Genomic DNA, 12,279 nt, shown 5'->3' with positions numbered 1-12,279 from the left:
AGGAAAACATCCATCCCTAAGAGTGTTATCTCTTCGGCAGGGGTTGCTTTGCTTTGGTTTTAGAAGGACTTGTTACTAGATCACGCTGGTGTAAAATGACAGACTAATCCTGGTTTACAAAGATGTGATTATTGACTGCATTGTGTTGTTAAAGTACATGGTGCTGAATATCATGATTGTGATTGCATATGTTGATGATGAGTCATTTCATGTTGTGTGAACTCAATCAGGTCTGTTGTCCAAGCTGTTATCGGCTAACTGGCCTGGTCTAAGGGATTCAATAAGTCAATACATTAATATCTCTGTGTTATCTGTCCCCTCCAGTGGTGCGTCAGGCGGTGAGAGGCCTGCAGGTCCAGGAGGAGACCACCTACAGCCTGGAGGTGTCATGGCAGCTGGAGGATCCTAAGGTGGACCAGTACAGAGTCACCTACGTCAGCCTCACAGGAGAACGCAACGAGGAGTCAGTGAGTTTGGAGCTGGTTTAGAGGCAGAGACCGGCTATTTCTGAACAAGAGTTTACTTGCAGTGATCATGATATGTGGCGTACTGATTGTAAGTCACTCCTTATTCTCACTGGTCACACCGTCCTGCACCTTAGCAGCCGTGTCGTTGGTTGTACGCTAGGCTGTCAGTGAGTATAGAGAGAACTCACAGAGTTACCAGGCGTCTTAATGTCCGGATGGTTTCACATCCCTTTGGGAATATGGCCAAAGATGGGCAGACATAGACTGTACATGGAGTGTATCACAGAGGGGAAGTTCAGAGGTCCTTTTCCTATGCGTGTGTTGTAGGTAGATCACTCTCAGCTCTGATCAGAAACCAAGCATCTTACTTTGATGGTTTGGCACCACACAGTGAAAATCATCTCAGGGAGGTTTCATCCTGATGACAGGACACGTTCTGTAGCTGTACCCATCCAGGGGTTAAATCCTGATGACAGGACAAGTTCTGTAGCTGGACCCATCCAGGGTTAAATCCTGATGACAGGACAAGTTCTGTAGCTGTACCCATCCAGGGGTTAAATCCTGATGACAGGACAAGTTCTGTAGCTGTACCCATCCAGGGGTTAAATCTTGATGACAGGACAAGTTCTGTAGCTGTACCCATCCAGGGGTTAAATCCTGATGACAGAACAAGTTCTGTAGCTGTACCCATCCAGGGGTTAAATCCTGATGACAGGACAAGTTCTGTAGCTGGACCCATCCAGGGGTTAAATCCTGATGACAGGACAAGTTCTGTAGCTGCACCCATCCAGGGGTTAAATCCTGATGACAGGACAAGTTCTGTAGCTGTACCCATCCAGGGGTTAAATCCTGATGACAGGACAAGTTCTGTAGCTGTACCCATCCAGGGGTTAAATCCTGATGACAGAACAAGTTCTGTAGCTGTACCCATCCAGGGGTTAAATCCTGATGACAGGACAAGTTCTGTAGCTGGACCCATCCAGGGGTTAAATCCTGATGACAGGACAAGTTCTGTAGCTGGACCCATCCAGGGGTTAAATCTTGATGACAGGACAAGTTCTGTAGCTGTACCCATCCAGGGGTTAAATCCTGATGACAGAACAAGTTCTGTAGCTGTACCCATCCAGGGGTTAAATCCTGATGACAGGACAAGTTCTGTAGCTGGACCCATCCAGGGGTTAAATCCTGATGACAGGACAAGTTCTGTAGCTGCACCCATCCAGGGGTTAAATCCTGATGACAGGACAAGTTCTGTAGCTGTACCCATCCAGGGGTTAAATCCTGATGACAGGACAAGTTCTGTAGCTGTACCCATCCAGGGGTTAAATCCTGATGACAGAACAAGTTCTGTAGCTGTACCCATCCAGGGGTTAAATCCTGATGACAGGACAAGTTCTGTAGCTGTACCCATCCAGGGGTTAAATCCTGATGACAGGACAAGTTCTGTAGCTGGACCCATCCAGGGGTTAAATCCTGATGACAGGACAAGTTCTGTAGCTGCACCCATCCAGGGGTTAAATCCTGATGACAGGACAAGTTCTGTAGCTGGACCCATCCAGGGTTAAATCCTGATGACAGGACAAGTTCTGTAGCTGTACCCATCCAGGGGTTAAATCCTGATGACAGGACAAGTTCTGTAGCTGTACCCATCCAGGGGTTAAATCCTGATGACAGGACAAGTTCTGTAGCTGTACCCATCCAGGGGTTAAATCCTGATGACAGGACAAGTTCTGTAGCTGTACCCATCCAGGGGTTAAATCCTGATGACAGGACAAGTTCTGTAGCTGTACCCATCCAGGGGTTAAATCCTGATGACAGGACAAGTTCTGTAGCTGGACCCATCCAGGGGTTAAATCCTGATGACAGGACAAGTTCTGTAGCTGCACCCATCCAGGGGTTAAATCCTGATGACAGGACAAGTTCTGTAGCTGTACCCATCCAGGAGTTAAATCCTGATGACAGGACAAGTTCTGTAGCTGGACCCATCCAGGAGTTAAATCCTGATGACAGGACAAGTTCTGTAGCTGGACCCATCCAGGGGTTAAATCCTGATGACAGGACAAGTTCTGTAGCTGTACCGATCCAGGGGTTAAATCCTGATGACAGGACAAGTTCTGTAGCTGGACCCATCCAGGGGTTAAATCCTGATGACAGGACACGTTCTGTAGCTGGACCCATCCAGGGGTTAAATCCTGATGTAAATGTGTAATTACTGTTGAGCATGTCTAATTTGTGTATCAGTGGAATTAACTGGCTGACACAGTCACAATGCTGTTTGAAAGGAACCAGATAAATTATTACCCATGCTCCTTTGGGCTCTCTGGAACCTAATGAAAGTCTTTGATTATTTGATCATGGTGGCTTAGTCACTTAACTAATTCCTGTAAGGAAGAAAAATTGAGACAGATGTCGATCCACTGATTTAGTTTGACATACTGCATGGATGCATACTATCTATCTACACTCTTAGAAAAAAGGGTACTTCTGCTGTCCCCATAGGAGAACCCTTTTTAAGGTTCTCGATAACATATTTTTCTCTAAGAGTGTACTGTCATACTTGCTGAAAAGACACCTCCAATCTGAAATCTGGTTGACAAACTTGTGGAACTCATTGTTGTCCTTTCAGTTGTCCTGTTTTATTGATCATAAGGGTTGCCGATTAACAACAGATACGTTTGGAATGTAAATCCTGGGTTTGAACTGGTCTTCAGACAAAGCATTGACAACTTAACCCTTCTCTGTTATGTATATGCCCTTCACAAAAAAAAGGTTATTTGTAGACAATAGATAGAATGGATAGATAATGAGTGGGTGGTAGACTGATACAAACAATAGACCGGTACATAGGGAAGCATATGTGTGGAGACAACGAAGAACGGGATGGCAGATAGCCTAGCGGTTGAGAGCATGGGCCAGTAACCGAAAGGTCACTGGTTCAAATCCCGGAGCCATCTAGGTGAAAAATGTGTCGATGTGCCCTTGAGCAAGGCACTTCTACACCTGCATTGCTTGCTGTTTGGGGTTTTAGGCTGGGTTTCTGTACAGCACTTTGAGATATCAGCTGATGTACGAAGGGCTATATAAATACATTTGATTTGACTTGACTTAACCCACATTGCTCCTGTAAGTCGCTCTGGATAAGAACGTCTGATAGATGAGTAAAATGTAAGTAGCTTGGCCAAAGTATTCTTCTCCTAGTATGTAAGATAGTCTTCATCTGACTGGAGGTGTATATCTCCCAGCTCAAATTCAATAGAATCACACAATTTTTTTATCCAGTGAGTTCACACCATTTTAGAATCACACCATTTTATTATCCAGCGTGTTCAATAGAATCACACCATTTTATTATCCAGTGTGTTCAATAGAATCACACCATTTTATTATCCAGTGTGTTCAATAGAATCACACCATTTTATTATCCAGTGAGTTCAATAGAATCACACAATTTTATTATCCAGTGAGTTCACACCATTTTAGAATCACACCATTTTATTATCCAGTGAGTTCACACCATTTTATTATCCAGTGAATTCACACCATTTTAGAATCACACCATTTTATTATCCAGTGTGTTCAATAGAATCACATAATTTTATTATCCAGTGTGTTCAATAGAATCACACCATTGTATTATCCAGTGTGTTCAATAGAATCACATAATTTTATTATCCAGTGTGTTCAATAGAATCACACCATTGTATTATCCAGTGTGTTCAATAGAATGACATTTTATTATCCAGTGTGTTCAATAAAATCACACCATTTTATTATCCAGTGTGTTCAATAGAATCACACCATTTTATTATCCAGTGTGTTCAATAGAATCACAGCATTTTATTATCCAGTGTGTTCAATAGAATCACACCATTTTATTATCCAGTGTGTTCAATAGCATCACACCATTTTATTATCCAGTGTGTTCAATAGAATCACACCATTTTATTATCCAGTGTGTTCAATAGCATCACACCATTTTATTATCCAGTGTGTTCAATAGCATCACACCATTTTATTATCCAGTGAGTTCAATAGAATCACACCATTTTATTATCCAGTGTGTTCAATAGAATCACATCATTTTATTCTCCAGTGTGTTCAATAGAATCACATCATTTTATTCTCCAGTGTGTTCAATAGAATCACACCATGTTATTCTCCAGTGTGTTCAATAGAATCACAGTGTGTTGACTCATTTGTACGATGAGAAAAAGTATTAGTTTGGAGCCTCTTCCCACCTCTCTGCCACAACCTCCACAGAGCCCTTGGGGCCAAGGGACTCTACAGTGATGCAGCGCTTAAACCCTCTATCTATTCTTTCTCCTTCACTCGTATTTTAATTTCCACCTGGGACCTTGGCGTCTCCCTGGCTCCTGCTGTGTTGGAGAAGATAGAGGGGACGGAGCAACGTGGAAGAACTTCCATTATCTTTTCAACAAGCATTTGGGTCACTGAGGAACGAATGGAACACACTGTCTGCACCCCATACGGCACCCTATTCCCTATATAGGGCCCTAGGGCTCTGGCCTAAAGTAGTGCACTATATAGGGAATAGGGTGTCATTTGGGACACACATAGAGAGATTTTTTTTTTCTTTTTCTGAAGAATCCCAATTACCCCACAGACTGAAGTAGAGACCTGTGAGGACATGCTCCTTAGAGAGAATGGTTGGGACTTTCAGATCGTTTAGTTTTGGGCTGAGTCAAGCTAACTCCCCCTGGCAAGTCTGTTTCAGCCCCACGTGTCTATTGGACAGCTCCGCTAATCAGAGTTGTTGTGCAGGAGTCAGGACAGTCCAGCTCTGGTGTGGGGTCTGACAGGGCAGGAGATGGGATGGAGGATAGGGATGGGGGTTGGGTTTAGCCTCTCACTCCTCTGCATGTGAGGATATGGCTTCTTAGAGAGGACATTTAGGAACGTTCACTTTGGGCTCGACCAACTACTTGGCAGTTCCCATTTAAACACCACATGCCTGGTGGACAGTCCATTTCCAGGGTATGGGGCTTGACACTTCACAAGATGGGATAACAAAGGAAAGGCCCAGAATGACCAGGCAAGATGGATCACAGAGGACTTGTACATAGTTTATACGGTGAGGCTGTCATACAAGATCTAATTCCAAGTAATGATACTAAAATGTTATTCATTTTACATAGTTGTACTTTCTCAGGGAACGTTTTACCATTTCAAACTTTTTTTTTTGGTAACATCCTTTGGGAACTTATTTTTATATCATATTTTTAACTGTGGTCTAAGAGTCTAATGAGCGACCAGAACAGCGTGATACAACTAATCTGCTCATGATTATGCAGAGAGGTAATATCAGGCAAACTTTGTTTATGTCCCAAATGAAACCCTATTCCCTATATAGTGCACTATTTTAGGAACAGGAACCCTATGGGTCCTGGTCAAAAGTAGTGCACTAAATAGGGAATAGGGTGCGATTTGGGATTTACATTAGATGTTAATCCTTCTTGTCATTACCAACATATCAGGTTTAACTGTGTTGTCATTGAGGCCAATTTTGTTAATGAGAAAAAAATGGAAGAATAGAGTAGTGAAAATGTTTGGAAAGAACTTCAAACCACGTATCAGCCTCATACCCAAAGCCAAGTGTCAGTTCAGCCACTGGCCACTGTGGGAACTGGCCAATCAACAGGCTTGATGAGACGTTACGATATGTTTGATTAATGACGTGTCGGTAGCAGTGAAATATGACACACTTGGAGGTCAGATATATTTCTGAGGAGAAACCCTCAGGCTTATGCTCTCGCACACACTTGTGCGCACGCACACACGCACGCACAAACACACACACACACACACACACACACACACACACACACACACACACACACACACACACACACACACACACACACACTCTGTGTAACACTATGTATAATCTCTACCCGCCAGGTCCTGGTGCCTGGGCAGCAGACCACAGTCCTTCTCCAGCCTCTGCTGTCTGACACAGAGCACAAGGTGACGGTCACCCCAGTCTACACAGATGGACAGGACGGCATCAGTGTGTCTTCTGTGGGCAGAACATGTGAGTACAGCCTTTATGTTGTGGATGGTTCTATGAAGCTGGTCTTGTAGCTAGTGTGATGACTGGGGGTTTAGACCTGGCTCTATTGTGTGGGGTGTATGGTAAATGTTACGATGCAATTAAAGCTCTATATTGAGCACTAGTCACCTAGTTCTATATAGACATCAAAACTATGAAATATCACATATGGAATCATGTAGTAACCAAAAAAGTGTTAAACAAATCAAAATATATTTTTGTATTTGAGATTCTTCAAAGTGGCCACCCTTTGCCTTGATGACAGCTTTGCACACTCTTGGCATTCTCTTAACCAGCTTCATGAGGTAGTCACCTGGAATGCATTTCAATTAACAGGAGTGCCTTGTTAAAAGTGAATTTGTGGAATTTGTTTCCTTCTTGATGCATTTGAGCCAATCATTTGTGTTGTGACAAGGTAGGGGGCTATACAGAAGATAGCCCTATTTGGTAAAAGACCAAGTCCACACTATGGCAAGAACTACTCAAATAAGCAAAGAGAAACGACAGTCCATCATTACTTTAAGACTTGAGGGTCAGTCAATCCGACAAATGTCAAGGAAGGACAAGGAAGACCCAGAGTTACCTCTGCTTCAGAGGAAAAGTTCATTGGAGTTACCAGCCTCAAAGTTTAAGTAACAGACACATCTGTGGCGGTCCTCATGAGAGCCAGTTTCATCATAGCGCTTGATGGGTTTTGATATTTTGTTAGTTTTGTTCAGTGTTCATTCTTATTAATAAATAAGAATGTACGCATGCCACGCTGCGCCTTGGTCTCCTCCTTACAACGGCCGTGACACTGGTTGAGAGAATGCCAAGAGTGTGCAAAGCTGTCATCAAGGCAAAGGGTGGCCACTTGGAAGAAAGTCAAATGTTTGGGTTACTACATGAATCCACGTGTTATTTCATAGTTGTGATGTCTTTACTATTATTCTACAATGTAGAAAATAGTAAAACCAATGAAAACCCTTGGATGAGTAGATGTGTTCAAACTTTTGATTGGTACTGTTTATATATATATATATATGTATGTATGTATGTATGTGTGTGTGTGTGTGTGTGTGTGTGTGTGTGTGTGTGTGTGTGTGTGTGTGTGTGTGTGTGTGTGTGTGTGTGTGTGTGTGTGTGTGTGTGTGTGTGTGTGTGTGTGTGTGTGTGTGTGTATATACATGATTATTTTATTTTACTACAGCAAATACAGTGTCTTATAAGCCCATGTGGGCGGGGCATCCTGATGATGCATGACTCCATGTGGGCGGGGCATCCTGATGCTGCATGACTCCATGTGGGTGGGGCATCCTGATGCTGCATGACTCCATGTGGGTGGGGCATCCTGATGCTGCATGACTCCGTGGGCGGGGCATCCTGATGATGCATGACTCCATGTGGGTGGGGCATCCTGATGCTGCATGACTCCATGTGGGCGGGGCATCCTGAAGATGCATGACTCCATGTGGGCGGGACATCCTGATGATGCAGGGTTATCCATCTAGATACCAATCACACTAAGTTCACTGAGCCACCTCTCATTAGGTTGAGGAGGGTTTTCCATCTAGATACCAATCACACTAAGTTCACTGAACCACCTCTCATTAGGTTGAGGAGGGTTATCCATCTAGATACCAATCACACTAAGTTCACTGAGCCACCTCTCATTAGGTTGAGGAGGGTTATCCATCTAGATACCAATCACACTAAGTTCACTGAACCACCTCTCATTAGGTTGAGGAGGGTTATCCATCTAGATACCAATCACACTAAGTTCACTGAGCCACCTCTCATTAGGTTGAGGAGGGTTATCCATCTAGGTACCAATCACACTAAGTTCACTGAGCCACCTCTCATTAGGTTGAGGAGGGTTATCCATCTAGGTACCAATCACACTAAGTTCACTGAGCCACCTCTCATTAGGTTGAGGAGGGTTATCCATCTAGATACCAATCACACTAAGTTCACTGAGCCACCTCTCATTAGGTTGAGGAGGGTTATCCATCTAGATACCAATCACACTAAGTTCACTGAACCACCTCTCATTAGGTTGAGGAGGGTTCTCCATCTAGATACCAATCACACTAAGTTCACTGAGCCACCTCTCATTGGGTTGAGGAGGGTTATCCATCTAGATACCAATCACACTAAGTTCACTGAATCACCTCTCATTAGGTTGAGGAGGGTTATCCATCTAGGTACCAATCACACTAAGTTCACTGAATCACCTCTCATTAGGTTGAGGAGGGTTATCCATCTAGATACCAATCACACTAAGTTCACTGAATCACCTCTGTTAGACTAGTTACAGCAGGTGGTAAATGTTCCCAGTGTGTCGGTTCCCTGTCGTCACCCTCTGAGCACGGTGTAAACGGACAGCCAGCAATTATTGATCATGTCCATTAATAAGCCTAAGGAAAGCCATTCATAGTCACACAGTCATTCTGTTCTCAGTCACGAGCCACTAAAACACTTCCTCATGCTGTAATTGATTATATACACTCAGCTCAACATCATTGTCTGAATGATTAAACACTCTACCAATAGCAAGCTGGTGATGCGTCCAAAATGGTATCCTATTCACTACATCAGTCATACTCAACAGGTGGACCGCGGGCCGGATCCGGATACAGAACGGGGTCAATACTGACCGCGGCCCCCGACTAAAAATAAATAAATAAAACTGTTGGTTGGGGTTCGACTCCTGGTATCATTATGAACACACATAAGACATGGAAAATGTGTAGAAATGCAGGAAATTAGTTTTAAAACGGCTACATTTTCCCTTCGCTCCGTGGCATAATGTGTAGAAATGCAGGAAATTAGCTTAAAAACGGCAATGTTTTCTCTCTGCCAACAAGAAGGGTGTGAACAGAGTGAACTGTTTAGGGTTGCATGGGTTGCGAGGTGGGGGGTTTGTTACTAAATAAATGACAATATCCATCCGGATCAACGTCACCTAAGAAATCTGTGTGACTGGACCGTCTCAAGTTGTAGTTGTGTACCGCTGCACGGCCCATAAGGCTCAGACCAAAAGTAGTGCAGTCTACAGGGATAGGGGTGCTTTTCCAGACTAGGATTGTCTCCTCTTTAACATTTAAATGAAAATGCCACAGTAACTATAAGTCAAATATGTTTTTAAAGTAGAGAGCAGAGAGAGTACAGTCCCTTTGGCTTTGGCGAGCTTGTATTCCAAATGAAACACCAAACCTTGTAAAAACCCAATCGTTCATAAATCACACATACATATGACTTTAATAACTCTCAATGTTTTGGATGGATGGAATCTGTGGTTTGCATATTGGTGCAATACCATAACAATTGACTGCAGCCTAACAGTGTACCGTAAACCACAGTGTATAAGTGACAGTTTCTCTACCATTCTTTTTGAACCGCATATTCGCCATTTTACCGTAAACCACAGTGTATAAGTGACAGTTTCTCTACTACTCTTGTTTTGTCAGTGCCCCTCTCGGCGCCTAGCAACCTGAGGGTGTCTGAGGAGTGGTTCAGCCGCTTCCGCATCACCTGGGACACGCCTCCTTCTCCCACCTTGGGCTTCAGGGTAGTCTACCAACCCACCTCTGGTACGTACACACCTGTTACAATACACACCTGTTACAATACTCACCTGTTACAATACTCACCTGTTACAATACAGACCTGTTACAATACACACATGTTACAATACACACCTGTTACAATACTCACCTGTTACAATACAGACCTGTTACAATACAGACCTGTTACAATACACACATGTTACAATACACACCTGTTACAATACAGACCTGTTACAATACAGACCTGTTACAATACACACCTGTTACAATACACACCTGTTACAATACAGACCTGTTACAATACTCACCTGTTACAATACACACCTGTTACAATACACACCTGTTACAATACACACCTGTTACAATACACACCTGCTACAATACACACCTGTTACAATACACACCTATCTCTAACGTCTCATTATTCAGTCTGCCGTCTCAAACAGTCTTTTAAACACCATTATTCTGTCTACCGTCTCAGACAGTCTTTTAAACACCATTATTCAGTCTGCCGTCCCAGTCTTTTCCGTTGTAAACAGAAGGCCTGATGTGGGTGTAACACAGCATGTGGGGAAATATCCCTCAGCTTTGTTTCCTACATGGAGAAACTACATGAGAACAGAAAGAAGAAAGTGGTTGTCTTCCAAATGGAAACCTGGTCCCTATATAGTGCACTACTTTTGACCAGAGCCCTATGGGGACCCTATTCCCTATATAGTGCACTACTTTTGACCAGAGCCCTATGGGGACCCTATTCCCTATATAGTGCACTACTTTTGACCAGAGCCCTATGGGGACCCTATTCCCTATGTAGTGCACTACTTTTGACTAGAGCCCTATGGGGACCCTATTCCCTATATAGTGCACTACTTTTGACAAGGACCCAAAGGGCTCCGGTTAAAAGTAGTGCACTACATAGGGGATTGGTTGCCATTTGGGTTGCATCCTGTGACTGTGTGAGCCTCTGTTTTCTATTAGAAACTCTTTAAACTGCCCTGTGGTCCAGAGAAATGGGTCCTCCACCTAGATTTAATACCCTGCCCTGTGGTCCAGAGAAATGGGTCCTCCACCTAGATTTAATGCCCTGCCCTGTGGTCCAGAGAAATGGGTCCTCCACCTAGATTTAATACCCTGCCCTGTGGTCCAGAGAAATGGGTCCTCCACCTAGATTTAATGCCCTGCCCTGTGGTCCAGAGAAATGCGTCCTCCACCTAGATTTAATACCCTGCCCTGTGGTCCAGAGAAATGGGTCCTTCACCTAGATTTAATGCCCTGCCCTGTGGTCCAGAGAAATGGGTCCTCCACCTAGATTTAATACCCTGCCCTGTGGTCCAGAGAAATGGGTCCTCCACCTAGATTTAATACCCTGCCCTGTGGTCCAGAGAAATGGGTCCTCCACCAAGATTGAATGCCTTCTACAACAAGAGGAACAGGGGGCTCTGCCTCAGTCTGTTAGTGGAGAGGTGCTTACCCTCACTACAATACATGTTCTCTGCCCTTCTTCCCTTCCCTCTGCCAGCGCCTCATTGTCCGGAGATGCCCTCAAATACATTTGGTTGGAACTTTAGGTGCAACATGATACGTGCGCGTGCGTGTGTGTGTGTGTGTGTGTGTGTGTGTGTGTGTGTGTGTGTGTGTGTGTGTGTGTGTGTGTGTGTGTGTGTGTGTGTGTGTGTGTGTGTGTGTGTGTGTGTCTATGTGTGTCTATGTGTGTCTATGTGTGTTGCTGAGCCAGTCTCTGTGTTTCCTACAGTGCCGGGGTCAGCTCTGGAGACCTTTGTGGGAGACGACGTCAACACCATGCTGATCCTGAACCTGCAGAGTGACACTGAGTACACTGTGAAGGTCATCTCTTCCTACACCACGGGATCCAGCCAACCACTCCAGGGCACCGCCAAGACATGTAATATATTGGCTCTATTGGTCAGGATGTGTGTGTGTGTGTGTGTGTGTGTGTGTGTGTGTGTGTGTGTGTTGCTGACCCTGTATGTGTGTTGCTGACCCTGTATGTGTGTGTATGTCATCACCTCCTACACCACAGGATCCAGCGAACCCCCCACACCACCGATACATGTTAGGGCTGGTGAATGGTGTTCGTTAGGGCTGGTGAATGGTGTTCAGGTAGTTTAGGTAGACTCCTGTTGCAGTTCCAGTTCCAGACCACAACAAAGGGGACCTCAGGGTTCGGGGTCCA

General features: G+C 44.2%; 1 pseudogene; it reads left to right on the top strand.

Annotated features, from left to right (window-relative positions):
* The window catches only part of LOC129856747 (collagen alpha-1(XIV) chain-like), a 194,571-nt pseudogene that overhangs the window by 37,375 nt on the left and 144,917 nt on the right, over positions 1 to 12,279 (top strand).

The sequence above is a fragment of the Salvelinus fontinalis genome, chromosome 6 (genome assembly GCF_029448725.1).
Source record: "Salvelinus fontinalis isolate EN_2023a chromosome 6, ASM2944872v1, whole genome shotgun sequence".
Classification (NCBI taxonomy): domain Eukaryota; kingdom Metazoa; phylum Chordata; class Actinopteri; order Salmoniformes; family Salmonidae; genus Salvelinus; species Salvelinus fontinalis.
The sequence above is the reverse complement of the archived record's forward strand: the minus strand, read 5'-3'. Positions and strand labels throughout refer to the sequence as shown.